This window comes from Hemiscyllium ocellatum, chromosome 17, assembly GCF_020745735.1.
Source record: "Hemiscyllium ocellatum isolate sHemOce1 chromosome 17, sHemOce1.pat.X.cur, whole genome shotgun sequence".
NCBI lineage: Eukaryota > Metazoa > Chordata > Chondrichthyes > Orectolobiformes > Hemiscylliidae > Hemiscyllium > Hemiscyllium ocellatum.
In genome coordinates this window covers 9,145,849-9,172,417 of record NC_083417.1, presented here as the reverse complement: position 1 = coordinate 9,172,417, position 26,569 = coordinate 9,145,849, and positions in this window count along the sequence as shown.

The following is a 26,569-nucleotide window of genomic DNA, read 5'->3' as shown; positions in this document are numbered from 1 at the left end:
TGTGTGTGTTGTGTGTGTGTGTGTCTGTGTGTGTCTGTGTGTTTATGTGTGTGCGCGCGTGCGTTTGTGTGTCTGTGTGCGTGTGTTTGTGTGTATGTGAGTGTGAGTGTGTGTGTGTGTCTGTGTGTGTGTGTCTGTGTGTGTGTGTCTGTGTGTGTTTGTGTGTGTACATTCTCAATGACCTGGCCTCCACAGCCTTCTGTGGCAGTGAATTCGATGGACTCACCACTCTCTGGCTGAAGAAGTTTCACCTTATCCCCATTCTAAAAGGTCTTCCCTTTACTCTAAGGCTGTGTCCTCAGGTCCTAGTCTCTCCTACCAATGAAAACATCTTCCCAACATTTACTCTGTTCAGCATTCTCCTTTTGGTATATCCCAAGGTGCTATGTGAATGTTTTCCTCCTCAAATCTGCACTGGCAGACCACAGAATATTGTTACTGAAACTGACCACTAAACTGTAATGGGTTTCGACTTGCCTATTGTAAGAAAAAGCTCTTTGACTGTGCCTTCAGTGTTTTTATCTTAATGTTAACAAGCGGCCAATTGATTTGAGTTGTTTTTTATTCATTCACGGGATGTAGGTGTCACTGGCTAGACAGCATTTATTACCCATCCCTAATTACAAGTTACACATCAACCACATTGTTGTGGGTCTGGAATCGCACGTAGGCCGACCAGGTAAGGATGGCAATTTCCTTCCCTCAAGGACACAAATGAACCAGATGGATTTTCTCGACAATCGATGGCAGATTCATGGTCACCATTAGACTCTTAATTCCAGATTTTCTTTTTTTTTGTTATTGAACTCAAATACCACCGTCTGCTGTGGCTGGATTTGAACCCGGCCCCCCAGAAATTATTTGGTTCTCTGTCCAGCAATAATACCATCAGGCCATTGCCTCCCTAGTCTATACCTTCATAATTCATATGAGTGCTAGGCTTGTGACTTTGCAGGACAAATTTGCTAAAATTATGACTTGTTCTGGCCACAGCACCACTGGAAGAGGGACAGAGCATCATTCCGTCAGGTTGGTTTATGTGACCCATGCTCTAAAGACAAATGGCAAAAGCCAAATACTGTACCGGCTTTAAACAAACAAATGAAAACAGCACAATAGTTTATGAATTCCTTATACAGCACACAGCCCAACACATGTAATCTCCTGCCCACAATGGCCCTGTACATCTTGCGATGACAGTCATCTATTTGACTGTCAAGGAAAGATGCAGAAAAATTGAAAACAGTGACAGATGAGAGCAGACAGTTTTCATCTGACACAACAAGTTCAACATTGAGAGCATGACAAAATGCAATCAAAAAAATAGACAGAGCACAATACAAAGTGGCAATGAGTGGGGAGCAGGTCTTACAAAATAAAACTAGAGCCAAACCAATATGTAAACAGCTGCTGTACCATGATTAATAATTCACAAACCACAAAACACTAGAACAAATATAAATGCCTATTCCAAAAAAAACAAAGTCGCTTGATTAAGTGAGTATTAAAAGGTATTTATTTTATCTTTCAACGTGCATTAAAACATGTGGGAGTAAGAGCACAATAACAAAAGGAACTGGTAACGTTCGGTGCACTCTTTTTTTCAAACCATTTTCCAAATTTTAAAGCATTTCCTTATTCTGTATTTAAAAAAATCAGAAAAATGGCTCAACTTGATTTTTTTCACCTCTCTCACATAAACTCAACTCCATCACATAACTGGGTCTGCAACGTAAGTGCTGTAAGCTGTAGGGCTATGGGCTGTCTGCAGGAAGACGGTATTAGAAAGAACATTCGGGTGTCTTTGGGTTGACATGGACAAGGTGGGCCAGTTGGCCTCCTCTGTGCTGTATAATTTCAAAGTTCAATAGTCCTCATTGTGTAAAGTTGAGTACTCAGACGGAAGTACTTTAAGTCCATGGCACAGAAATACAGAACATGGCCCAAATAGACTATTAATGTGTTTATGCTCCACGTAGCCCCTTTCTTCCCTCAACATCTAAGCTGACAGCATATCTTCCCATTCCAAGTCCCCTTGCATTTCTCTAGATTACCCTGATTGAGATCCACTTCATCTACTCCCATGGCAGTGAGATCTATATTCTAACGACTTTGACCAATTCGGTACCTCTTGAATTTTCTGTTGGATTAAACAGTATCTATTTATTTTTATGTTTTCTGTGTGTGCCTGCTTAATGGCAGGGTATGGGATAGGGGTGTGGGTATCGTGGGAAAATGATGTTGAGTCTGTGAGTGAGATTGGCAGAGCTGGCTAGATGGATTGAATGGCCTACTCTGTGTTCCTAATAATATCTGTTGTTTGCTTAATTAAAAGTTATCTGTCCATCTTCTTTCTGCTTCTTTCTAACCATTGCCAGTTGTTGAAGTGAACATGAAAAGTTCACAACAAACAAAGTCGCCAACCAGCCCACACTTATAATTCAGTGTCTCACATTAGGTGGGATTATGGAACTGGACAACACTTCCTGGATAATTCTGAGCATGTAATAATTACACTGGCAACTAATTTAGGATTGTCATGCAGCCTTGCAGTGTGGTGCACTTTCCTGCACAGGTAGTTCTTCCATAATGCGATGGTTGCATTCTTGGGCAACCCTGTGTTATAGAAAAATTGCACTTTAGAAACAGCGCCTAAGTGTTGGTGATGTAATCGTGTTACAGCCAACATACGTTTTAAAAGTTTACACTTTAGGAACAGTGTCCCCAATTCGTCAATCATGTTACAGTGAATTGGCATTAATGAAACCTGCGTTATAGCAGAATGATCTATACCGGAAGCTGCATGTGTTAATGCACAAGGACATGTTCTTTGCAGAACAGAAAGAACATGTGTGTGGACTGCACTTGTTTCAACTCAGCAAAATAGCTGATAATAATTAACCAGCTCATTTCTCAGGGGAGTGTCCTGACCATCACAGACAACCTGTCTGGTTTAAAACTTAAACAAAGCCTGGCTGTTCAGAGCATCAAATGGAGCAGCAATAGGCCATTCCACTCCACCATTCAACAAGATCATGGCTGTTCTGATAACCGTCAAGTCCACTTTCCTGCCTTCTCCCTGTAACTCTTGATTTCCTCAGGGATTTAAAATCTGTCTGTCACAGTCAGGGATATAGTCAACAACCCACCCTCGACACCCCTCTGTAGCAAAGAATTCCACAGATTCTCCAACTTCTGAGAGAAGAAACTCCTTTCTTAACTCTATCTTAAATGTGCAACCCCTCACTCTGAGATAATGCCCTCTGGTCCTAGACTCTCTCATAAGGGGAAACAACCTCTCCACATTGACTTTGTCAAGTCTCTTAAGAATCTTGCATGTTTTCATCAGGTTACCTCTCATACTCCTAAATTTCAGGGAGAACAGGCTCAACACACTTAACCTCTCCTCTGAAGACAATCCCTCCATATCTACTATCACTTTTATGTACCTTCTTTGGGCTATATCCAATGCCAATGTAACTATCTTTAGGTCAGGAGCAGTTTACAGCATTCCAGCTGTGGGCTGATTAGTGCCTCATGCAGTTTTATCAGATGTCCCTCCATTTATATTTCATTCCCTTTGCAATAAAGACTAATGTTTGATTTGTCTTGCCTATTATTTGCTCAACATGTATGTAAGTGGTTTTGTGATTTATAAACAATGATTCCCAAATACATGGCATTTACTTTGTTAACTGTCAATCAACATTACCAGGTACTTTGCATGGTTAATCAACCAATCAGCATTTGTCTCTAATGCAACATATTCTTTTCCTTCTGATTTTATTTTCTTATGAGTTATTGCTTAAAGTGCAAGGTGTGAAGTATCAACAAAATGTATGTTTTTCAGCAATGCTCATAGAAAAGGCCAAGCAGAGACCTGCATTTATATGTCACCTTTCAAAGTGTTTTATACTCAGTTATGTCTGGCTGCCATCGTGGGGCAAAACACAGTTAATGTTTCAAGTCTGACTTCAGTCTTCTGCAGAAAGTTATGTTGGAAAAATAACAACCAACTTGCACAGCGCAAGCTCTGAGAAACAGGAGAAGGGTCAAGAGTCATTGACTATCTTTGCGTGATCAGGACACAGAAGTCATGGAGAGGTCAAGAAGTTCACTGACTCTCATGTTGGTGAAGTTCTGAGGAGCTCGGAAGAAGTCTGCATTTAAGGGGATGGGGCTTGATAAGCCCATTAACAGAACTTGCTTCAAGCAACTGAAGAGTATTAGAGGTCAGGAAAAGCTCAGAGACATTTCCAGCTTCCTGAAGCTTGATGTGGGCAGAAGCAGGAGTCAGGAAAGCAGCTTGACCAACCACAACAGGAGCAGTCAGTAAGGCAGTCCATAACAGAGTGGCTCTGAAGGGGATGTTTCACAGCCAGTTTCGTCAATGTGAAGAATGATAACCCTTTGTGAAGTTCAATGATATTTGATAACTACTGTTTCATTAATGTTGCTGAGAAATGCCTGGGATCTATACTGAGACATTTGTGATTTGATACATCACAGTGGGATGTGGGATCACAGTACACTACACGTGTTTGAATTTTGGAAATAAGTTTGGCACATGTATATATTAGATTGTATTGCTCTTGATCAGTAAATCTTATTGCTGTTTTTTTCAAAATAGAATTTTGTGGTTTCTTTTCTCTTCATAAATCCCCTGGATCTCAGCATCATGATCATAACATAAAGTTGACTTGTTCGAGGATCATAGCACCTCCTTAAGGAATATCAGTGATCCACATAGGTTTGTTCACCTTAAAGCAGGGAGCAACACAAGGAAATTAAAAGAAGAGTTTTGTGAGGGGTAACTCTTTCACTGGAAAGCTAATCAATATACAGAGGACATAAATCTGAGAAAATTGGCAAACAAATTCCAGGAATGCATTACTTTAAAGGGTTGTGGAAGAAAATTCAAGAGCAATTTCCAACTGGATGATAACAGTTTTTTTTTGGTGGAATTGTGACTATCATTGCTCCAGTTAAATGTAACTCGAGTCTAATGTTGACATAAGTAAATTGAATTAATTGTCCTCTAATCCTGCTGCAAAGCTCTGTTTATTACACACAGAAACTTTCTAGCAATTGTTTGAGTCAATCATTGCCATTATTGTGGAGGCGCTGGTATAAGGAGCAGCACTCCGAAAGCTAGTATTTCCAAATAATTCTATTGGACTATAACCTGGTGTTGTGTGAATTGTAACATTGCCATTATTGTACCTGCAGTTACAACAAGAGTTTACCTTGACAGAGCCAGAACAACTTCAGAAAGTGATTCAAGTGACTTGTGCTAGAGCAGACGATGATATTAAGAGCCATACAGACTAAATTAGATTTTGGTTGACAGTAGAAAATGGTTGGGGGATATTGGCTCATGCACCCATCATATATCTTCTAAATTTAAACCAATAGAACTGCAGATACTGGAAATCAGAAACAAAAATTTAAAAATGCTGGAAAAGCTCAGCGGGTCTGGCAGTATCTGTGGGGAAAAATCAGAGTTAAAGTTTTGGGTTGAGTGACCCTTCCTCATATCTTCTGAACCTGTTGGTTACAAGTAATGAGCAGAGGAAAATATCCACCCTGAGACAGGGACCTGTATCATGGCTCTTGCAATCTGATGGTTAATAGTGGCAGTGTTGCCTTTCTGAGAAGGGTTGAGGAGACGGTGTGAGTACCAAGTCGGCTTTTACAATAACAAGGACTAAAACAGTTCCAAGCACATATCAGGATAAAAACTCACTGCGGTCGGGAAAGCTTTTGAAGATAAAGATGTCTGTCATCTCTTTTGATCAGAAAACATATTTCAACTGACAGAGATGAAACACAAAAACATTGCATAAAAACAAAGAAAAATAAGCTAAAAGCACAAAACATCAGCGCATTGAGCTCAGAACATATGCAGTAGGCAGGATTTGTACAAGGATGTTGCAATGCAAGCAGATTAAATTCTTTGTTGATTCCAATATTTTCCTCAGCGTATGATGCAAATCTGTGCCAATCACATCAAGACTGCAATCAGTAATTTGGTCAGCTGCCGTCACTGGAGCAGCGACATGATTTATTATAAACCAAATAATAATAAGGATTCAAACAGTTTAATATCAGCAGGTTCATTGATAAAAATCCTTCACATCAGATCTTTGTCTCTGACTTGTGCTGCTTTTAGAGGGAACTGCTGACAAACACCATCAGTGAACAGTTGATGTTGGCAGAATTAAATATTGGGTGGCAAGTTTTATCTTCCATCGGTATGACACTATGATTGACATAACATCAATTATAACCACAACATCCTGCATTTATATAGTGTCTTTTAATGAGGTAAACATCCCAAAGAGTTTAGCTCAAATTGAATCCATCGATTTTCCTGGTGGTGGAGTAGTAATAAAGTTATTTATACTTGGTATTTTCACTGCGTCTTGCACCTACACATACACAAGATGGGTGCTGGAATATAAGCACTACTGCTCCATGACAGTGGTGGGGGGGAAAGAAAAGAAAAAAATAGAATCCATTGAATCCCTACAGTGTGGAAACAGGCCATTTCACGTTGAGTCCAAACTAATTCTCTGAAAAACATTCACTCCTAGATCCACCTCTCAACCTTCTCCCTGTAACCCTGCATTTCTCATGTCCAATCCACCTAGCCTTCACATTCCTGCATACTATGGCCATTTGGCATGGACAATCCACTAAAACTACACTAGGTGGCAGGCATCACAGTGCCAGGGACCCGGTTTCGATTCCAGCCTCGGGTGACTGGCTGTGTGGAGTTTGCACATTCTCCCTGTGTCTGCATGGGTTTTCTCTGGGTGATCCAGTTTCCTTCTGCAGTCTAATGATGTGCAGATTAAGTGAATTAGTCGTGCTAAACTGCCGATAGTGTTCAGGGGTGGGTACGTTAGCTGCGTTAGTCAGGGGTAAATGTAGAGTAATAAATTAGGGGAATGGATCTGGGTGGATTATGCTTTGGAGGGTTGGTGTGGATTTGTTGTGCCAAAGAGCCTGTTTCCACACCGTAGGGATTCTATAATAAATGTGATTCTATTATCCTACCCAAATAACCAAGGAACTGGTCAAAGGAGCCAAGTTTGCAAGAGGTCAGATATATTGGAGGATTCCAATTCTGGTGGAGGTTACATTAAATGGGAGGAGTGATGCTATGGAAGGTCAGAACGAGTTGGGGTGAGGAATAAGGAGGTGCAAGGGTTCCAATCTCAAAGTCTGATCATATTAGCTCGAGGAACACAGTCATGAAGGAGTCAGCCTGGCAGGAGTCACTCAGTAGCATGTTCATCACCTGAGTCAGATTGTGGCTTTGAGCTGCAAACTGGGGATTTGAGCACAAGTTCTAGCTTGGCACTCCAGTAGCAATGCTGAGGGAGTGCTGCACTGTTAAGAGATGTCACCAATACAGATGAAACATTTCACTGAGACTCTGCCCGCCAGCTCAGAGGATTGCAAAAGAGTCATGACATTTGAAACAAAGAGCCAGGGAGTTTGAGCTTGGTCTCTGTTCCCCTGAGCTAACACATAAAAGAAAATGCAAAAGATCCGGTCATCATTATTTTGCTGCCTATGAATTCTGCTGTGCAGAAATTACTCCCACATTTCCTCCATTAGAACAGTGACTATGCTTCAGAACTATTTCAATAAACATTGTTCGATCATGAGGATTTGAAAATATAAACACAAGTCCTTTCTTTCTGATTTTGGGGAGGTCGGTTCAGGATGTCATCCACTACTTAATGAAACTGATTTCATAGTCAACATAAATTGGGCCAGGACATTCATAGAATAGAATGTTCATAGAATCCCTATAGTGTGGAAGCAAGCCATTCAGCCCATTGAGTCCACATTGTCCATCCTGCCCAGACCCACATCCCTTCTGGAACACTGCATTTCCCATGGCTACACCACCTGGCCTGCACTTCCTTCGACACTGTGGGCAATTTCCCATGACCACTCCACCCTAACCTGCACAGCCTTAGAGAGTGGGAAGAAACCAGAGCACCCAGAGGAAACCCACACAGACACGGGGAGAATGTGCAAACTCCACACAGTCAACTGAGGCTGGAATTGAACCTGCTCCCTGTGAGTCAGCAGGGCTAACTAGTTAGCCACCATACTGTCCTAATAGGGATGTGTCTGAGATTTATAGAAATGCAATGTAACAAGATGTTGATGCATTAAAGGCAAAGAAGAAACAACAGATAGAAGGACCAAATTGACAAGCAATAATAACCTATTGACAACATGGTTTAGAAGAGCTAAACATTGCTATTTCCTGTCAAGACTGTCACTTTTTCTTTTCCCTCCTCAACATCCCCCTGCTGTTTGGAGTTGAGTTAAATGGAGAAACGATGGATGCTGGAACTACTCTTCTCTCAGCAGTGGAGGATAAGAGAAGATTTGATAGAGCCGTTTCAAAACCATGAAGGGTTTCTGATGATGTAAGTAGCAAGAAACTGCTTATACTGGCACAGTTCCAAAGAACCAGCAGACACATATTTATACTATTTGACATTAGGACCAGAGGGAAGATGAGGTTTTTTTTTAATGCAGGATAACATTTTGAATCTTGGCTAACCAGGCGGTCAAAGGTTATGGGGAAGAGGGTGTTGGGGCCAGGGGTGGGGGTAGGGTAGACAGGAACACTTTGGGTGGCATGGTGGCTCAGTGATTAGCTGAATCACAGCGCCAGGGACCCAGGTTTGATTCCAGCCTCGGGGGACCGTCTGTGTGGAGTTTGCACATTCTCCCCGTGTCTGTGTGGATGTCATTTGGGTGCTCCGGTTTCCTCCCACAGTCCAAAGATGTACAGGCTAGGTGAATTGGCCATGCTAAATTGCCCATTGTGTTCAGGGATATGTAGTTTAGGTGTATTAGTCAGGGGTAAATGTAAGTAATAGCGTAGGGCGAATGGATCTGGGTCAGTAACTCCGTGGAGGGTCAGTGTAGACTTGTTGGGCTGAATGGCCTGTGTTCACATTGTAGGGAATCTATGATTTTCTGAAAGTGCAGTTAAAGCCCGAAACAGTTTGGCTGCAATCTTATCAAATAGCAAGGGCTGATTCAAGATGCCATATGGATTACTCTTACTCCCAATTCATAAAAAGTGTCAATGCTAATTTTCAACAAGGAATTGGGTTTATGCCTAAAATTGAAAAGGATGTAGAGCCTGAGAAAGAAAGGGTGGAGAATAAATTGGGTAGCTCTTCCAAGGAACTGGTGCACACACAATCTGCCAAATGGCTTCCTTCTGTGCTGTAAGAATTGAGTGAAAACGCTACTGCAAAATTATATGTTTCTTTCAGATGAGCTGTCAGTGCTGAGACAGACACAACTCCATCTCATCCTGTTAAATGCTCACTTTCTCCACTGGGGAGAGAAAGTATCGAATGCATAAGAGGTGCACACACTGAAGTTTATACTGAACAAAAGATGCAGGACTCTGAGGGCCTTTTGTCTGCTGGCCACATTGATGGGAAATGGAGCCCCCCATTAATATGATCAAATCATTGATACATGACAAACACTGAGACAGGGTTTAACTCCATTGACTGATCGCAGGGTACTATCATAACGACGGTGTATTATTAATAATTACAACACCTCCAGGTTTCCTGTCCATGCAAAGTGGAAGCAGGTCAATTATTTTCACAACTTAAGTGGCACAGGGTATCTACTGAATTACAGAGAGCTACAGAAAGCCAGAGCCATTCAGAAATCATTCCATTGGTGAGAGAGAAATAAATAAGCCTTGATCTGTATCCAGCAAGGAGCTTGATTGCCAAGCTGTGAAGATCAATACCAACCTGTCCTTGGATGCAAAATAAAACAGTTGTCGGTATAAAGGAGACACTCATTCATCTACCTGCTGGATAAGATGCATGATAAAAATGGACATAAATGAACTAAGATAACACACAATAAATTAGGAAAATGGCCAGATCCACTTGAAGGGCTGACTGTTAATGATGCAACTGTTTATGTGTCAGTTTTTGCTTTGAGCAAGATGTGAGAGAATTGTATCATTTGTATGGCTTAACTAAACAATTGTGCCTACACTTATAGCTTTCAGTAATCGAGCCATTCGGAGACAAGGTGAAAGACCTTAAACATTTTGTAATATATTTTGACTCCAATTTTCAGCCCCCTCCTCCCACTCTCCCATCCATCATAGCTCCAGATGGAGCAGATTCCAAATCAAGATTTCCTATGTACAATAGTTACAACCCCCGTGTGGGGGTGTAAAAATTAAAATGACCAAATTTACTAAAGGACACCCCCACCCAATAAAAAGATTATCAACTAGATGCCTTTTTTTTTGTAACACTTGCTTGAACATGAATCAGAACCAATGCAAGTTACGCATGAAGTCACAGGCAAATGATACTTCAAATCAAAAGATAAATTTCATTTTAAGTAGTTCTTATAACAGATGTGTCTTAGCAACCACAAGTATTCATAATGCTCCCTGTGCAAATGTGCCCCTGCCGAGCTTCAGTTTTACAATATCCTGCCCTCTATTAACATTGGACAGGCCCTATCTGACAACAGCTTTTGTCATTGGGCTTCATAGATGCTATTATCATCAGCAAGGCACACATTGTTGAACCCTCTCTTGCTCAGGTCTCACAGATTTCCTTGATAAATAACTGGCCACGCACAAACCAATTCCAGGTTCTACAACTTCTTGTAAAACATCCAGCTGTCTAGTGTCTTGGACATATCCAAATAGGTTCCTATCTTTTAAACTTGGTATTTAGCCACTTTGCATGGCATTGCAAGAACTCCAGTCTCTTTTTCTACCAGACAGAAAAATGACATCTTCCTAAGAAATTGTTTATTTCTTCTGACAACAAAAATTCTTCTCATAAAAGAGAAGCTGCATTAGGACGCTGTTCAAAAGGGATATAACAGACTACAACACTCCTGACCAATGAAGGGCAGAACATAGAACACAGAACATTACAGTGCAGTACAGGTCCTTCGGCCCTCGATGTTGTGCCAATGTGGAACCAATCTGAAGTCCATCTATCCGACACGATTCCATTTTCATCCATATCTTTATCCAATGACCATTTAAATGCCCTTAAAGTTGGTGAGTCTACCCCTGCTGCAGGCAGTGCGTTCCATGCCCCTACTATTCTTTGAGTAAAGAAATTACCTCTGACATCTGTCCTATATCTATCAGCCCTCAATTTAAAGCTATGTCCCCTCATGCTAAAATCACCATCTGAGGAAAAAGGCTCTCACTGTCCATTCTATCTAACACTCTGATTATCTTGTATGCCTCAATTAAGTCACCTCTCAAACTTCTTCTCTCTAATGAAAACAGCCTCAGTTCCCCCAGCCTTTCCTCAGAAGACCTTCCCTCTATACCAGGCAACACCCTAGTAAATCTCCTCTGAACCCTTTCCGAAGCTTCCTCATCCTTCTTTGAAGAAGAACACCTCGATAGAGTCTTCACCAAAAACAATATCCCTACAACTTCATCTGCAGATGCCTAACAGACAAACAACGTGACAAGGATATACCATGACCTCACTCACCAGCCACTCTACCTTACATTAAAAACACCTCAGAACTGACAGCCAGGTTTCTCCAACCACTGAGATTCATGACAGCCCATAAACTGACAGTCACGCTCAGACAACAACTCACCAGGACAAATGTCCTAATACCCATCATGTGCAAGACAAATGTAATTTACAGGATTTCGCGCAAAGACTGCATGAAATAATATATAGGGCAAACAGGCAGGCAATTAACAATCCGCATCCATGAACACCAACTAGCCACTAAATGCCACGACCTGCTATCCCGAGTAGCCACTCGCAAGATGACAAGGACCACAATTCCGACTGGGACAACACAACGATCATAGGACAAGCTAAACACGGGACAGCCAGAGAAGGTCTAGAAGTATGGCACTCATCCATGGACTCCGTCAAGAAGCACAGGGATCCAGACCCAATATACTGGCCACTACAATGAATAACCGGAACCAGCGACAGGAAGCAGCAGGAATGGAACCAAATAAATTCCAGAAGATACAGTACAGCAGTGATTCACAGGAGGCTCCTAAGCCCTGAAAATGTCACATAGACAGAGGACAAAATGTTTGCAAATCAACTTCCCAGCTCAGTGACCATACTCACAGCCACAGCAATTGTCACCTGAGCTAGAAATCTTTAAGCAAACCTTCATCACGAAAAAGTCTGTGTTCCTCCTTCAGCTCCTTGTCTGCTTTGTCATCATGTTTCTACCTGTTAGCTCACCTCCAGTCTGGTGACCTTCCTGCTCCTCTGATGCTGTTTGACCTGCTGTGCTTTTTCCAACTCCACATTTTATCAACATTGAATTCATCATAGACTCCTCTCCACTTTCCTGCCTGCTCTCCATAACCTTTTGATCCTTTTTGCCTTAAAAATCATTCTATCTCGTCCTTAAATTTACTCAGTGTCATGGTATCCTCCATAGTCTGGCGTACTGAATTTCACCAACTCACAATTCTTTTACTGAAGTAACGGCTCCTCATCTCCATTTTAAAGTTGCTATCTCTTCTACTAAATTGATTTGATTGATTTGAGTCTATTTATTGTAGTCACGTGTACCTAAGTACAGTGAAAAGTTGTGCTTTGTGAGTAGTACAGGCAGATCATAGCAAACAAGGACATACAGATCATAGGGCGCTTAGACAGAGCAAGGCATAAAGGGTTATGGCTGCACAGGAGGTGTACAAAGCAAGATTAACATCATTTCAAGTTAGAGAGGCTCATTCAGCAGTCTAATGACTGCAGGGAAGAAGTTGTTCCTGAACATTTTGGCACTTCTGTATCTTCTGCCTGATGGAAGAGGTTGAAACAGAGTATTACTGAGGTGGGAGAGGTCTTCAATGATGTTGGCAGCCTTTCCACAGCAACGAGAAGTGTAAATGGAGTTCATGGATGGCAGGTTGGCTTCTATGATGGTCTGGGCATACACACAACTTTCTGTAGTTTCTTACGGACCTGGCAAGAGTAGTTGCCATACCAGGCTATTATGCACCTGGACATTATTCTATCTGTGATGAAACAGTAAAAGTTGGTGAGGGTCCTTATGGACAGGCTGACTTTCCTGATCTGCCTGTGGAAGAAATGGCATGGTTGAGCCTTCTTGACGGTCATGTCTACATGGGAGCTCCGGAAAAGTTTGTTCATTATCATCACTCCTAGGAACTTGACATTCTCGACCCTCTCCATCTTAGCTTCGTTGATGTTAGATGGGGGGGGTGGGGCATGTCTCTTTTTGTCTTGAAGTCAATGAACAGTTCTTATGTTTTTCTGATATTGAGAGAAAAATTGTTATCATTGCACAGTAACATCAAGTACTCTGTCTCCTTCCTGCATTCTGACTCATTGTCATTTGATATTGGGCCTGCCATCATGTTTCTATCTGATAGCTCACCTCCAGTCTGGTGACCTTCCTGCTCCTCTGATGCTGTTTGACCTGCTGTGCTTTTTCCAACTCCACATTTTAACAACATTGAATTCATCATAGACTCATAAGCTAGAGACAAAAAAAGAAGGGTTAACCCCAAAACATTGACTTCTGCACCTCCTGATGCTGCCTGGCTTGCTGTGTTCTTCCAGCCTCCTGTATGTCTTCCTTGTTATAAGTTGGCAGACCATTGAACTATTACAGATTACCCAAGCTCAGTTGTACCCTCAATAATATCCATATTTTTAAAAACTGAGATATTCGTTGGGACTTCAGATTGTAGGTCCATGTCTATGGGGAACTTGCATCAATTCTTGCTGTCATATTGTCCTTGATAGCTGAGCACAAAATGCAGAATGAGACATGTAGAGGGACACATAGTGTTGAAGAAGTGGGGAGGCTGCAGAAGGACTTGAACAGGCTAGGAGAGTGGGCAAAAAATTGGCAGATGAAATATAATATAGGCAAGTAATATAATATTATATAATATAATATTATGACCTTAGGGAGGAAGAATAGATCATCTTCTCAATAGAAAAAGGCTTTGGAAATCTAAAGCACAAAGGGCTTTAGGAGTTCTAATTCAGGACTGCCTTAAGATTAACGTGCAAGCAGTTAGGAAAACAAATGCAACGTTAGCATTCATCTTAAGAAGACTTGAATATAAGAGCAGAGATGTACTGCTGAGGCTGTATAAGGCTCTGGTCTGGGCACTTGAAACATTGTGAGCAGTTTTAGGATCTATATCTAAGGAATGATACATTGACCTCAGAGGAGGGTCCAGTGGGGGTTTACAAGAATGATCCTGGGAATGAAGGACATGTCATATGAGGAGCAGTTGAGGACTCTGGGTCTTTATTCAATGCTGTTTGGAAGGATGAGGTAGGATCTGATTGAAACTTACGGAATACTGAGCAGCCTGGATTGGGTGAATGTGGGGGAAATGCTTCCACTGGGAGAAGAGACTAGGACCTGAGAGCACAGTTTCAGAGTGAAGGGACAACCCTTTAGAACTGAGATGAGGGAGAGTTTCTTCAGCCATAGAGTGATTAATCTGTGGAACAAATAACCACAGAGGGCTGTGGAGGCAAAGTCATTGAGTGTATTGAGGACAGAGATAGATAAGTTATTGATTGGCAAGAGGATCAAGAGTTACAGGGAGAAAACAGGAGAGTGGAGTTGAGAAACATGTTATCATGATCAAATGGCAGAGTAGACTAAATAGGGCAAATATTCTAATTCTGCTTCTACATTTTATGGTCTTAGGCAGAACATCTCCAGCACCTGCAGACCTCACTTTCTTCTCATGGTCTTATGCAGACTCCAGTGAGGCATTGAGAGTGCACTATGTTGATAGAGATATAAAAGTGGCTGTACATTTTGGAGAAACACAGGGAAGTGGTCCCTTGTCCCCTGAAAAATATATATCCCTTAACCAACAGCACTAAAATCGATATTAAACACATTGCTACTTGTGGGATGTTGCTATGTTCAAACTGTCCACTCCATATCTCCCACATTTCTTGACTTTGAAAACACTTTATTTGTTATGAAACTCTTTGGAACATTCTGATGTTGTCAGGATTCTATAAAAATAACATTTCTTCCTTTTCTAACTCCCCCACCATAGAAAAAATAAGTAAGCTTTCTTTATGTTATTTAATGGATGCAGGTTGGGATAAATGTATTCTAAAACCTGATTTTATCTTGCAAGGTATCAGGGGAGGATCTGTGGAAATGGGAAATAATACAGTTCAGTGACTGCAAAACCCTTTTAAGATGAAACCTGTCCTTAATAACTTTTCTTTGTTTCCTTTTTGTTGTTTGGAAATAAATTCAACCAAAAAAAGTTACTTGATTGTTTCAAAGACAGATGTCAAATGTTAGCCTATGCAGTTTGACAGACAGATGCACAGATGCATATAATCTGTGATTGATTGAGGATGGTTAGAAATGGAAAGGGAAAGGAATGTTCACTACAATATTAACATCTCATTCTCAAGATGTATGGTCTGTCATTTTCTCAGCAATTGCCTTTTCATTAATGTGCTAGTTTGAATACTGTAAACATTTCCTGGTACAAATCACTGCAATGCTTTTTCAACTTTAGGATCGGAAAACAACCTGGTCCATGTTTTCTTGATTCATTGAGGACTGACATTGGTAACCTTAATGTCTCTGCAGCCCCTCACTCATTCTAACCTATCTCTCTCTGAACTGACTGCACTCTGTGCTCTCAGATCCAGCCTTGACTTAGTCTTCAAACCTGCCCACTAGGGTGGTGCTGTTGTGGCTCATCATACTGACCTTGACATCATCAAGGCTTTTTTAATTCCTCTCATTTTCTTCAGGTCAAACGGATGGCCATAGGTACCTGCAAGGACCCAATTTATGGCTGTCTCTTTATGGGGTAGGAGAACATTCCTTGTTTCAATTCTACTATTGAGCAGCAATTGCCTCCTGTGCACCATGACCCCACATTGAACACCATTGCCCTCAGTGGTCACTAATGTCATCTTATTTGGTGATCTCCCCTGTATTGTCCCTGCACATTCCCCCAACCCAACATGGCTCACTTTTATATCCTTCCTCAAATCCACAAACAGAGCTGGCTGGGGAGACCCGTTGTTGCTATCCCTCGGAACCCATCTCTTCACTAACTCAATTTTTTTCTCCCCTTGTCTAATTCCTTGCCACTCACATCCATGATCCTTCTGATGCTTTCCATCAGTGTCAGAATTGCCAGTTCCTGGGCTCCAGCTGTCTCCTCTTCAGCATGGATCTGCGATCCCTTTGCATATCTATCTCCATTCAAGATTGTCTCATGGCTCTCAACTTCTTTCTGGATGAAGTTACCTGAGCTGTCCCCATCCACTACCCTCCTCTGCCTGGCCAGGCTCGTCTTTACCCTGAACACCTTTCCTTTTAATTCCTCTCACTTTCTTCAGGTCAAAGGGGTGGCCAAAGTACCCGCATGGACCCAAGTTATGGCTGTCACTTTATGGGGTAGGGGAATATCCCTTGTTTCAATTCTACTCTGGCCCTAACCCGCAACTCTTTTCTGACTCATTGGTGAAATAGTTAGTGCTGCTTCACCCTCTCTTATGGAATTGGAAAAGTTTATCAATTTCACTTCCAATTTCAACCATTCTGCTCGGGATCGGCAAGCAGAGAATCATTAGTCACCATTCTGCCACCTCCGGAGGGATGCCACCACCAGACACATATTCCCCTCCCCTCCCCTTTCAGCATTCCATTTGGGACACCCTGGTCCATTCCTCCTTCACTCCCAACACAGCACCCCCACCCTGGCCCCCCAGAGCCCAGGTGTAACACCTGTCCATTTACTTCCTCCCTCCTCACTATCCAAGGACTCAGACACAACTTCCAGGTGAAACAGCACTTTACTGGCACTTCATTCAATTCAATCTGTGGTGTTCTCTGCTCACAATGTGGTCTCTACACTGGGAAGATTAGATATTGACTGAGTCACCGCTTTGCAGAACACCTAGATTCTGTCCATGAGAAAGACCCTGAGCTTCCAATTACCTGCCACGTTACCACACCACCCTGTTTCCTGGCCAACATCTCTGTCTCAGGTTTACTGCAGTGTTCCCGTAAAGCTCAGGGCAAGCTAGAAGAGCAGCACCTCATTGTCTGCTTGGGAACTCTGTAACTCACTATTGAGTTCAATAACTTTTCAGCTTAAACAACTTCTCCTTTGACAGTGGCATGGTAGCTCGGTAATTAGCGCTGCTACCTTACAGTGCCAGGGACCTGGGTTCAATTCTTGCCTCAGGCAACTGTCTGTGTGGAGTTTGCACATTCTCCCTGTGTCTGCATGGGTTTCTTCTCACAGTCCGAAGATGTGCAGTCCTGGTGAGTTGTCCAGGCTAAATTGCCCACAGTGTCAGGTGTATTAGTCAAAGGGAAATGGGTTTGGAAGGGTTGTTCTTTGGAGGGTCAGTGTGGTCTTGTTGGGCCAAAGGGCCTGTTTCCACACTGTAGGGAATTTAATGACTGTAAACAATGTCCAGAACTAAGATGGGTTACTTTTATTACAACCAACCCATTGTTGCCCTCTTATTGTCCCCATTATCACTGATCGAGCTTTTCTTCTTCCCTAGTTTGCTATCAACAATCTCTTTGTTCCTCTCTGTCTCTCTATCTCTCTCTCTCTGGGCTCTGTCTCCATCTATCAGCTCACTCTTTCCTTCTCACACCTTGTGATCTGTATAAATATTACCTTTTCCCAGCTGCTATCAGCTCTAAAAAAGTACCAATGGGCTTGAAATATTATCTCTGCTTTCTTTCCACAGCTGCTGAGTTTTGTTCCATATTCTGTTTTTGCCCATATTCTCTTTAGGAGACTAAAAAAACATAGCCTCAAATTCTTAGAAAGCTCAGCAGGTAGATACTGAGAGGCTGTTCATCCCTGAGGTTTGAGCTATAGGGAAAGGCTGAATAGGCTGAGGCTGTTTTCCCTGGAGCGTCGGAGGCTGAGGGGTGACCTTATAGGGATTTATAAAATCATGAGGGGCATGGATAGGATAAATAGACAAGTTTTTTTTTTCCCCTGGGGTGGGGGAGTCCTGAACTAGAGGGCAGAGTTTTAGGGTGAGAGGGGAATGATTTAAAAGGGAACTAAGGAGCAATATTTTCATGCAGAGGATGGTGCGTGTATGGAATAAGCTGCCAGAGGAAGTGGTGGAGGCTGGTACAATTGCAACATTTAAAAGGCATTTGGATGGGTATATGAATAGGAAGGGTTTAGAGGAATATGGGCCAAATGCTGGCAAATGGGACTCGATTAGGTTAGGGTATCTGGTTGGCATGGATAAGTTGGACTGAAGGATCTTTTTCTATACTGTCCATCTCTATGACTCAATGACTCTATGAGTGCCCCTGAATGAAGATGGCGGAAGTAAGATTCATAAGGTTGGGATCAAGAGTTAGACAGACAGAAATCTTTCACTTGGGAGACTGTAGAGTTTTGAAATTCCCTTATCTAGAACACTGTGCATGCTCAGTCATTAAATATTTCGATAATGTGATGTTAGGTATTAATAAGACAATTAAGGAATATATTTTAAACAATAGTCACAAAGTGTAATTGCGGAAGATGGTCAGTCATGTTTTTATTAAATAGGGAAATTGCACAAGGAAACTCTCCTCGTATTTCTCTAGAAGCTACTAGAGAAACTCAACAGCTTTGGCAGGATCTGTAGAGAGAGAAACAGAGTTAACATTGAGTCCAATATTACTCTTTCTTTGAACTTGTTGCGAAGAGTCACATCAAACTTGCAATGTTAACTCTGTTTCTTTCCACTGATGCTTTGGTGGTGCAGACTTGATGGGCCAAAGGAACTCTTTTGTACTGTACAATTCTATAATTCTGATTTTCTCCAGCATTTTCTGCTTTTTATTTTAGATTTCCTGCATCCACTGTATTTTGCTTTAACCTAATGGTTTTATGAACCAATCAACTAATAGAAACTGCAGGCCATCACAAAAATTGCATCATATTAACAGGACAGGTTGAAAATGTGTAATGTTTGACTCAGCATTCATTCTGTTTTTCTCTCCTCAAATAATGCTCTCACACTTTTTGCTTCTATTTCAGATTTTTAGAATCAGTAGTATTTTGCTGCTAGTCAATCTTGAAGATTTATTTAAAAAAACATTTCATCTAATTTTTCTGATGCATATTGGCATTTCAAACAGATTACACAATGCATTGTTGACATGTTAAAATACTGCCATTTTGTGAGCGATAGATTGTTGTTTGCAGCTTTTACATAATCTTCAATGTACAAAATAATTTTGACTTGTGATATTAGCCTGTGTGATTTGATGTGATGCCATATGTTTCTCTGTATTTCAGAAGGCACAATAAACTATCATTAAGAATGAAGGATAACCAGATGAACCTGTGTCTGGGGAACTTAGCAACCTGAAAATGTCACCACTCTCAAATGAGGAAGTGGGAACAAGAAAATAATAAGGGAAAAAAAATCGTCAATAAGTAAATTGTCTCATTTCTGATTATATATCATTATCACAGCTACAACGAATGATTGCCTTAAAATGTGCACACAACATATCATGTATTTGATGCCTCATTACCCTATTGTGATTGTCTCATGAGCACTTTAAAAAATAATGAGGAAGATAGCAAATTTTTTTGTGATAATGAATTAGCATATCAGGAAGAAAATCAGCATTATTAGTCTGCTAATTCTGACTGTACATGTAGAACTGTTGCCTTAAAATAATGACTGTTTTTTCTTCAAATAAATAGCACAGTGTAATTATTGGTATTCGTTTGCTCTATAATCACGACAGCAGCAAGGTAGGAGATAGAAATGTAACATCACCTGAGGAACATTTTGATTAAGTTATGAGAGCTCTTGGATAATGTGATTTACAAGTTCAACAATAGTTCCCATCTTTGACTATAATTAACATCCAGCTCAGAAGGTTATTAGTTAATGAGGTTGCCTGTCCCGCTGCAGCACAGTAATTCAACCAAGACTGTTAATTGGTGATCATGAGGTGCCCAATGGCTATCGAACTTCTCTGTGCAGCTTCCCATTAGAGCCAATCCATGACAAGACACCATCAATTTGAAACTGTCAGTTAAGAATTGGAGGTGAGGAGAAATTTCATGAAGGGGTACTGGAGCGTGCAATGCTTTCTCCAGAGAATAGAGAGGAGATTTTTTTAAAAGGCTAGCATTTATATCTGTAATCTTCATAATCATCGGACAATGGAAAATGTTTTACAGCCAATAAATACTTTTGAAGGCTCAGTGTTGTAGTGAAGGAAATATTCTTCCCGCAGTTGTGCTAATGACCAAATAATCTCTTTTGTTGTTGCTTGATCAGGACCTCAAGAATATTTATGTTGGTCTTCCATGAATCAGTTTCACAGGAGCTTCTATATCCTTCCAAAGTAAATGCAGCTTCAATATGGCACCACATCTGAAAGGCAGCACTCCCTCTGTACTGGACTGAGCCATCAACCATGGTATTGGACCCACAACCTTAAGACTCAGAAACAGAGTCCTACCAACTGAGCGTTGGCTGATATTCAAGGAAATTTTTACATTTTTATAGGAAAAAAAAGTTAATAAATATTTGAAAAGAAGAAAGGCAGCTTCAGGGATAGAGAGGGGGAGCTGTAAGATTAGCTTAACATTAGTCCGGATACAGGTACAATGCATTTGTTCCCAGGCCTTATACATTTGCAGGTTTTGTATCAAAAGTAGAGAATGCAATAGGTCTGGCAGCTTCTCTAGGAAGACAAAACAGAGTTAGCATTTTGAATTCCAGTATGGCTCTTCTTCCAGACTTGAAATGTTAACTCTGTTACCATCACATAGATGCTGCCAGACTCATTGAGTTTCTCCAGCATTGTTACTGATTGATACAAAAGCTGAAACATTTATATTTGTTATGTTGTATCTCCGGACTGGAAAGGTGGCACACTTAAGCATAAAACTGGAATATGTCCTTAAATTTCCATTGACCTAAACCCATAACGTTGTGACGTACAGATGAAAATGCTAGCTAATAAGGCATTAGTGACACCCCCGAGCTCCATATAAACCCTCCTCCACTACCATCACCATTACAACTATCATTACTATCATCGTCACCAGCATCACCATCACCATCACCACCACAAATACAACTTCCATTAACACCATCAACAGCACCACCATAACTACTATTACCATCAATACCACCATCAACATTACCACAATCACCACCACCGCCATCACAACCACCACAATTACTACCACTGTCTCCACCACCACCATTATCACCATCACAGCCACCACCACCATCACCAACATCACCCTCACCACTATCAACACCAACATTACCACCACTACCAGCATCATCACAATAACCATCACCACTAACACCACCATAACCATCACCACCATCATAATGCCCACAGTCACCATTCCTACTATACCCTCAGGAACATCATAGTGGCTCAGTGGTTAGTATTGCTGCCTCACAGCACCAGGACCCAAGTTCAATTCCACCCTTGTAGATTTTCCTATGTCTGTTTGAGTTTCCTCAGGATGCTTCGGTTTCCTTCCACAGTCCAAAGAAGTGCAGGTTAGGTGGTTCGGTCATGCTAAATTGCTCACAGTGTTCAGGGATGTACAGGTTAGATGCGATAGCCATGGGAAATGTAGGGTTACAGGGAGATGGGTCTTTGGAGGATTGGTGTGAACTTGTTGGTGGAATGACCTGTTGTCATATTGTAGAGATTCTATGATTCATTATCAGCACAACCATCATGTCCATCACCATCAGTGTCATGGTGACTGTATGTGCATTAGGAAGGGTTTGGAGGGATATGGGCCGGGTGCTGGCAGGTGGGACCAGATTGAGTTGGGATATCTGGTCGGCGTGGACAAGTTGGATTGAAGGGTCTGTTTCTGTGCTGTACATCTCTATGACTATGATTTTATTACTGAACATACAATGTACAGAATCAACTATTGAACCAGCGCAATTAAGACTTGCAACACCAGTAAGAGCACTGTCACCTCCACATCCTGCACTACCTTGGTCTGAAGTACATCACTATTTCTTTGCCATGGCTAGATTAGTGTTGAGTAAGTTTTCCTTCCTAACACCCTGAACAAAATTACTGCAGTGTTTTGGGAAAAGACTTGGCATCATTTTCTTGGGACAGTGTGCGATGGGCACTAAATACAGCACCAGGCACAGACTAGAACTAACAGAATCAGACTAGTTTAACAGGCAGTTCTAAATCCATGCTGTTAACTGAGTCATAAGCGATTCACAAGAAGAATTGTAAAAAGAATGGATCGAAAGATGCAAATTCCAAGATTTTGCGTCTTTCAGAGGATTGCTAACCGTGGCAAAAAACAGGCTTTGTCTGGTTGGTGATATAACAACTTCTATTGTGAGGCTGGCAGTGACATTTAACAGCAGGTGAGTAGGTGAAGCATATTGAACATATTACAAAGGCCAACGTGGCTGGGTATTAAAGTAGGTCTTGATATAGAAATGAAAATGTGTTGCTGGAAAAGCGCCGCAGGTCAGGCAGCATCCAAGGAGCAGGAGAATCGACGTTTTGGGCATAAGCCCTTCTTCAGCTCCTTGGATGCTGCCTGACCTGCTGCGCTTTTCCAGTAACATATTTTCAGCTCTGATCTCCAGCAACTGCAGTCCTCACTTTCTACCTTGACATAGAAATGTAAGGCTTCACCTCCAGTCTGACTTCATCATAGGGCTGCTTTCCCATTAGATGGGGTGGTTTAACCTGAAGGTCACCATACATTAGGTAAGGATGAAATTGAATTCTTTGTCATAACCTCAGCCAGCGCAGGAATTGAACACACACTGTTCACATTGCTGTGCCATCTGATTCCCTCATAGGGGAGCTCTCTCATCAAAGAGAGAAGATTAGAGATGGTTTACTTCAGGGTCCCCACACATCAGGGCAAGGGGTGAAGTTGAGTGGGCAGGATGTACGTGGTGACTTCAGCCAGTTCAGGAATTGAAGCCACGCTTTTGATGTTACTCTCCATCACAAATCATCCATCCGCCCAACTGAGCTGACTGACACAGGACGCACAATTTCAAAAATGCAATGCAGCAAATTAATGTAATTATTTGCACAGTGCCTCCCTCTTTCATGACCTTCACCACCATGGTAGGCAAGGTGGCACTGAAGCTAAAGCATCATTACCTCCAAAGTCAGGCACCAACTTGGCTCCTCATGTCTGTTACCTGATATTTCATTTCATCGCTGTCTATATCGCACTTATGGAAGGATGGTATGGTGGCTCAGGGGTCAGGTCTGCTGCCTCTGAGCAGCAATGAACCCGGATTCAGTTCCACCCTGTGTAGAATTTGTATCCTCTCCCTGTGTCTGCATGGGTCTCCTCCCACAGTCCAATGATGAGCAGAATCTGGGAGGAAAGTTCTTCCAAGGGTCAGTGTGGACTCAACAGGCCACTTTGCAGTGATTCTATGAAACAAATGTATACCTTTCCTCTATGCAAGCACTATGCTACATTTTTAAGTTTATCATCAGCATACAGACACCATTAGAATGACTGTTGCCAATCACCCTGAGAAAATGGTGCTGTTACATTCTCCATGAAATGCAGTCCTTTTCTTTTCCAATGGTGTTCAGAATCAATTATGTAACCATTGTCTTTGAGCCACTGGATGCTATGTTGGATCTGTTTGGCAGACAATGAGTCACACATATGTGATGTGGGATTGGAGGTCAGAGCAAGCAGGTTCTTCTCATCCAGGATAGTAATTTTTAACAAAACCTAATAATCTGATGTCAACTTTCTTAAAAGCACAATTTGGAATGGAGTTTGAGCTGACCCGGCAACATAACTGGAAAACCACTGCCCTCTATAAAGTGCACATCTAATTTTACAGGCAGAATAACTAGTTTCAAAAGCAGCAGAACAGTTTGAGTCCACCAATAAAAGATTTACCTTCCACCAACAAATCTGATAGAAATGTGTACAGGACTTTTCATAATATTTAGAGACTCATCCCTTTCAATTTCATCCTCATTTTGAGACCTACCCTTATTTCAGAACAACTCTGCAATCCTTATATCCATTCTCAGATCTAATTTTCCAAACTGCATTTAGACTATATTTTGCATTAAACAGAAGAAATGGTTCAAAGGTTCGTGACAACCTAGTGTGTGGATGATTAAAGCTGCCCTGAAGATTTGAGCAAACCTCTGACACACATAAAAGTAGTATAGCATTTAGGAGCAGGATCAGAACATTCAGCACATTGAACCTGGTCTGCCAATCAATAAGAGATTATGGCCAGTCGAGTTCTAGTCTCAACTCTACTTTCCTGTCCTCCCTATAACCTTGAGAAAGTGAGCACTGCAGATGCTGGAGAGTCAGAGTCAAAAGGTGTGGCACTGGAAAAGCACAGCAGGTCAGGCAGCAACCGAGGAGCAGGACAGTCGATGTTTCAGGCATAAGCCTTTCATCAGAAATGTTCCCGATGAAACATTGACTGTCCTGCTCCTCGGTTGCTGCCTGACCTGCTGTGCTTTTCCAGTGCTACACTTTTTGACTCCCCATAATCTTATCTGTTCATCAAAATCAAATTAATTCAGATTTGAATAAATTTCATGCCACAACCTTCGTTACTTTCAAGAGATGTTTATTCTCCAGACTAGCAATCCTTTGAGTGAAAAAGAAAATGGCCTCATCTCTGTCTTAGACATCACCTCTCTTATTTTTTTAAATTTACTCACAGGACGTGGGTGTCGCTGGCTGGGCCAGCATTTATGGCCCATCCTAAGTTGACGTTGAGAAGGAGGTGGTGGTGAGCTGCCTTCTGCAGTTACTGCAGTCCACCTACTGTAGGTAGATTCACAAAGGGGAATTAGAGAGGGAATTCGAGGATGTTGACCTCATTAGTAAGAGTGGTGATGTATTTCCAAGTCAGGATGATGAGTGGATTGGAGAAGAACCTGCAAGTAGTGGTGTTCCCATGTACTACTGTCATTATCCTTCGATTAGAAGCAGTTGTGGATTTGGAAGGTTATGGCTTAGGAGCCTTGTTGAATTTTTGCAATGCACCTAGTCGATAATACACGCTGCATCTACTAAGCGTCAGTGAAGGAGGGACTGAATGCTTGTGGAAGTGGTGTCAATCAAGTGGCTGCTTTATCCTATGTGTTGTCAAATTTCTTGAGTGTTGTTGGGGCTGCACCCATTCAGGCAAGTGAGGAGTATTCCATCACATTCCTGACTTGCCCCTGCAGATGATGGACAGGCTATTGGGAGTCTGGGGCTGAGTTACTCGTTGCAGTATTCCTAGCCTCTGTAACCGTATTCCCTTGGGCTAGTCTTCTCCACAAGATGAAAGCATCTTCTCAGTATCCAGACCTTACATGTTTCAGTAAAATCACCTCTCACCATTCTCCAGTGAGTACAGGTTTAGCCTTTCCAGACTTTCCTCACTGGATAACTCCCTCACACCAAGAATGTGTTGAGAGGAATCGTGGAATCATACAACACAGAAGGAAGCCATCACGGTCTCTACCATTATTTGCTTGAAATTTCCTTTTTAGGCATACAATGTATACAATTCTGATTTGGAAGTTACTGATGAACCTGGTTGCAATACCTTTTAAGTGGTGCTGTTGGCTTATGATATCACAATGATTATAATATCGCACTTAGCTGACTCATTATCTTAATGAAGCATTTCTGGTGCTTGACGAGTAATTATTGTTTCTATCAGACAGGCAAAAATCACATCTTCATCTGGAATCTGCAAAATCACAGAAGCCTTGCTATGTCGAATTCAAAGTTCTACTGACTCTCTCTTTGAGTCCAGTGTCGGGGATATGCTGACATTAATCCATAAATTCTGCACCATCTCTTAACACTGCTACCTGTTGATTCACTCACCAAGGTCTCACACATTTCACATCAGGGCATTTTAACCCATGTAACCCAAAAGCGAAATATTGCTGGTGACCTGAACTGAAAAGATTTTTTTTTATTTCAAAAATTACTTTATTCATAAAACAAAACTTGTAGAGTCACAAATGCAGTTCAGTTCTGTACAGTAGCTTAAACAAACAAATATTGGATTTTGACTGTATCCAAACAAACCAAAAATGCTTAGACACATAAGGCTATATTTATATTTATACACACATTGGGGCACTAGGAGAGTCCAATAACTCAATGGACCGCCATTTAAATTCAGTACAAAAGAGTTCATCATGGAGAAATTCAGCAGGTTTAGCTGCCATTCCATTTGCTTCTTGTTTTATGGTGCCTTCCCTATGGGCTGCCTTGCTGCTCTCACCTCTTACTACAGCCCAAACCTGTTACCTCCCCACCTGTCAGTTCTGAAGAAGAGTCATAACTGATTTGAAACACTGACATGGATTTTCCAAAGGGAAATCAGATCATTATTTCTGAAGCATGGATGTGAGTTGCAAGTGGAGACCTTGTGGAAGTTTCATTGGAACAGACTTTGAAGATTCACACGTGAAATTGACAATT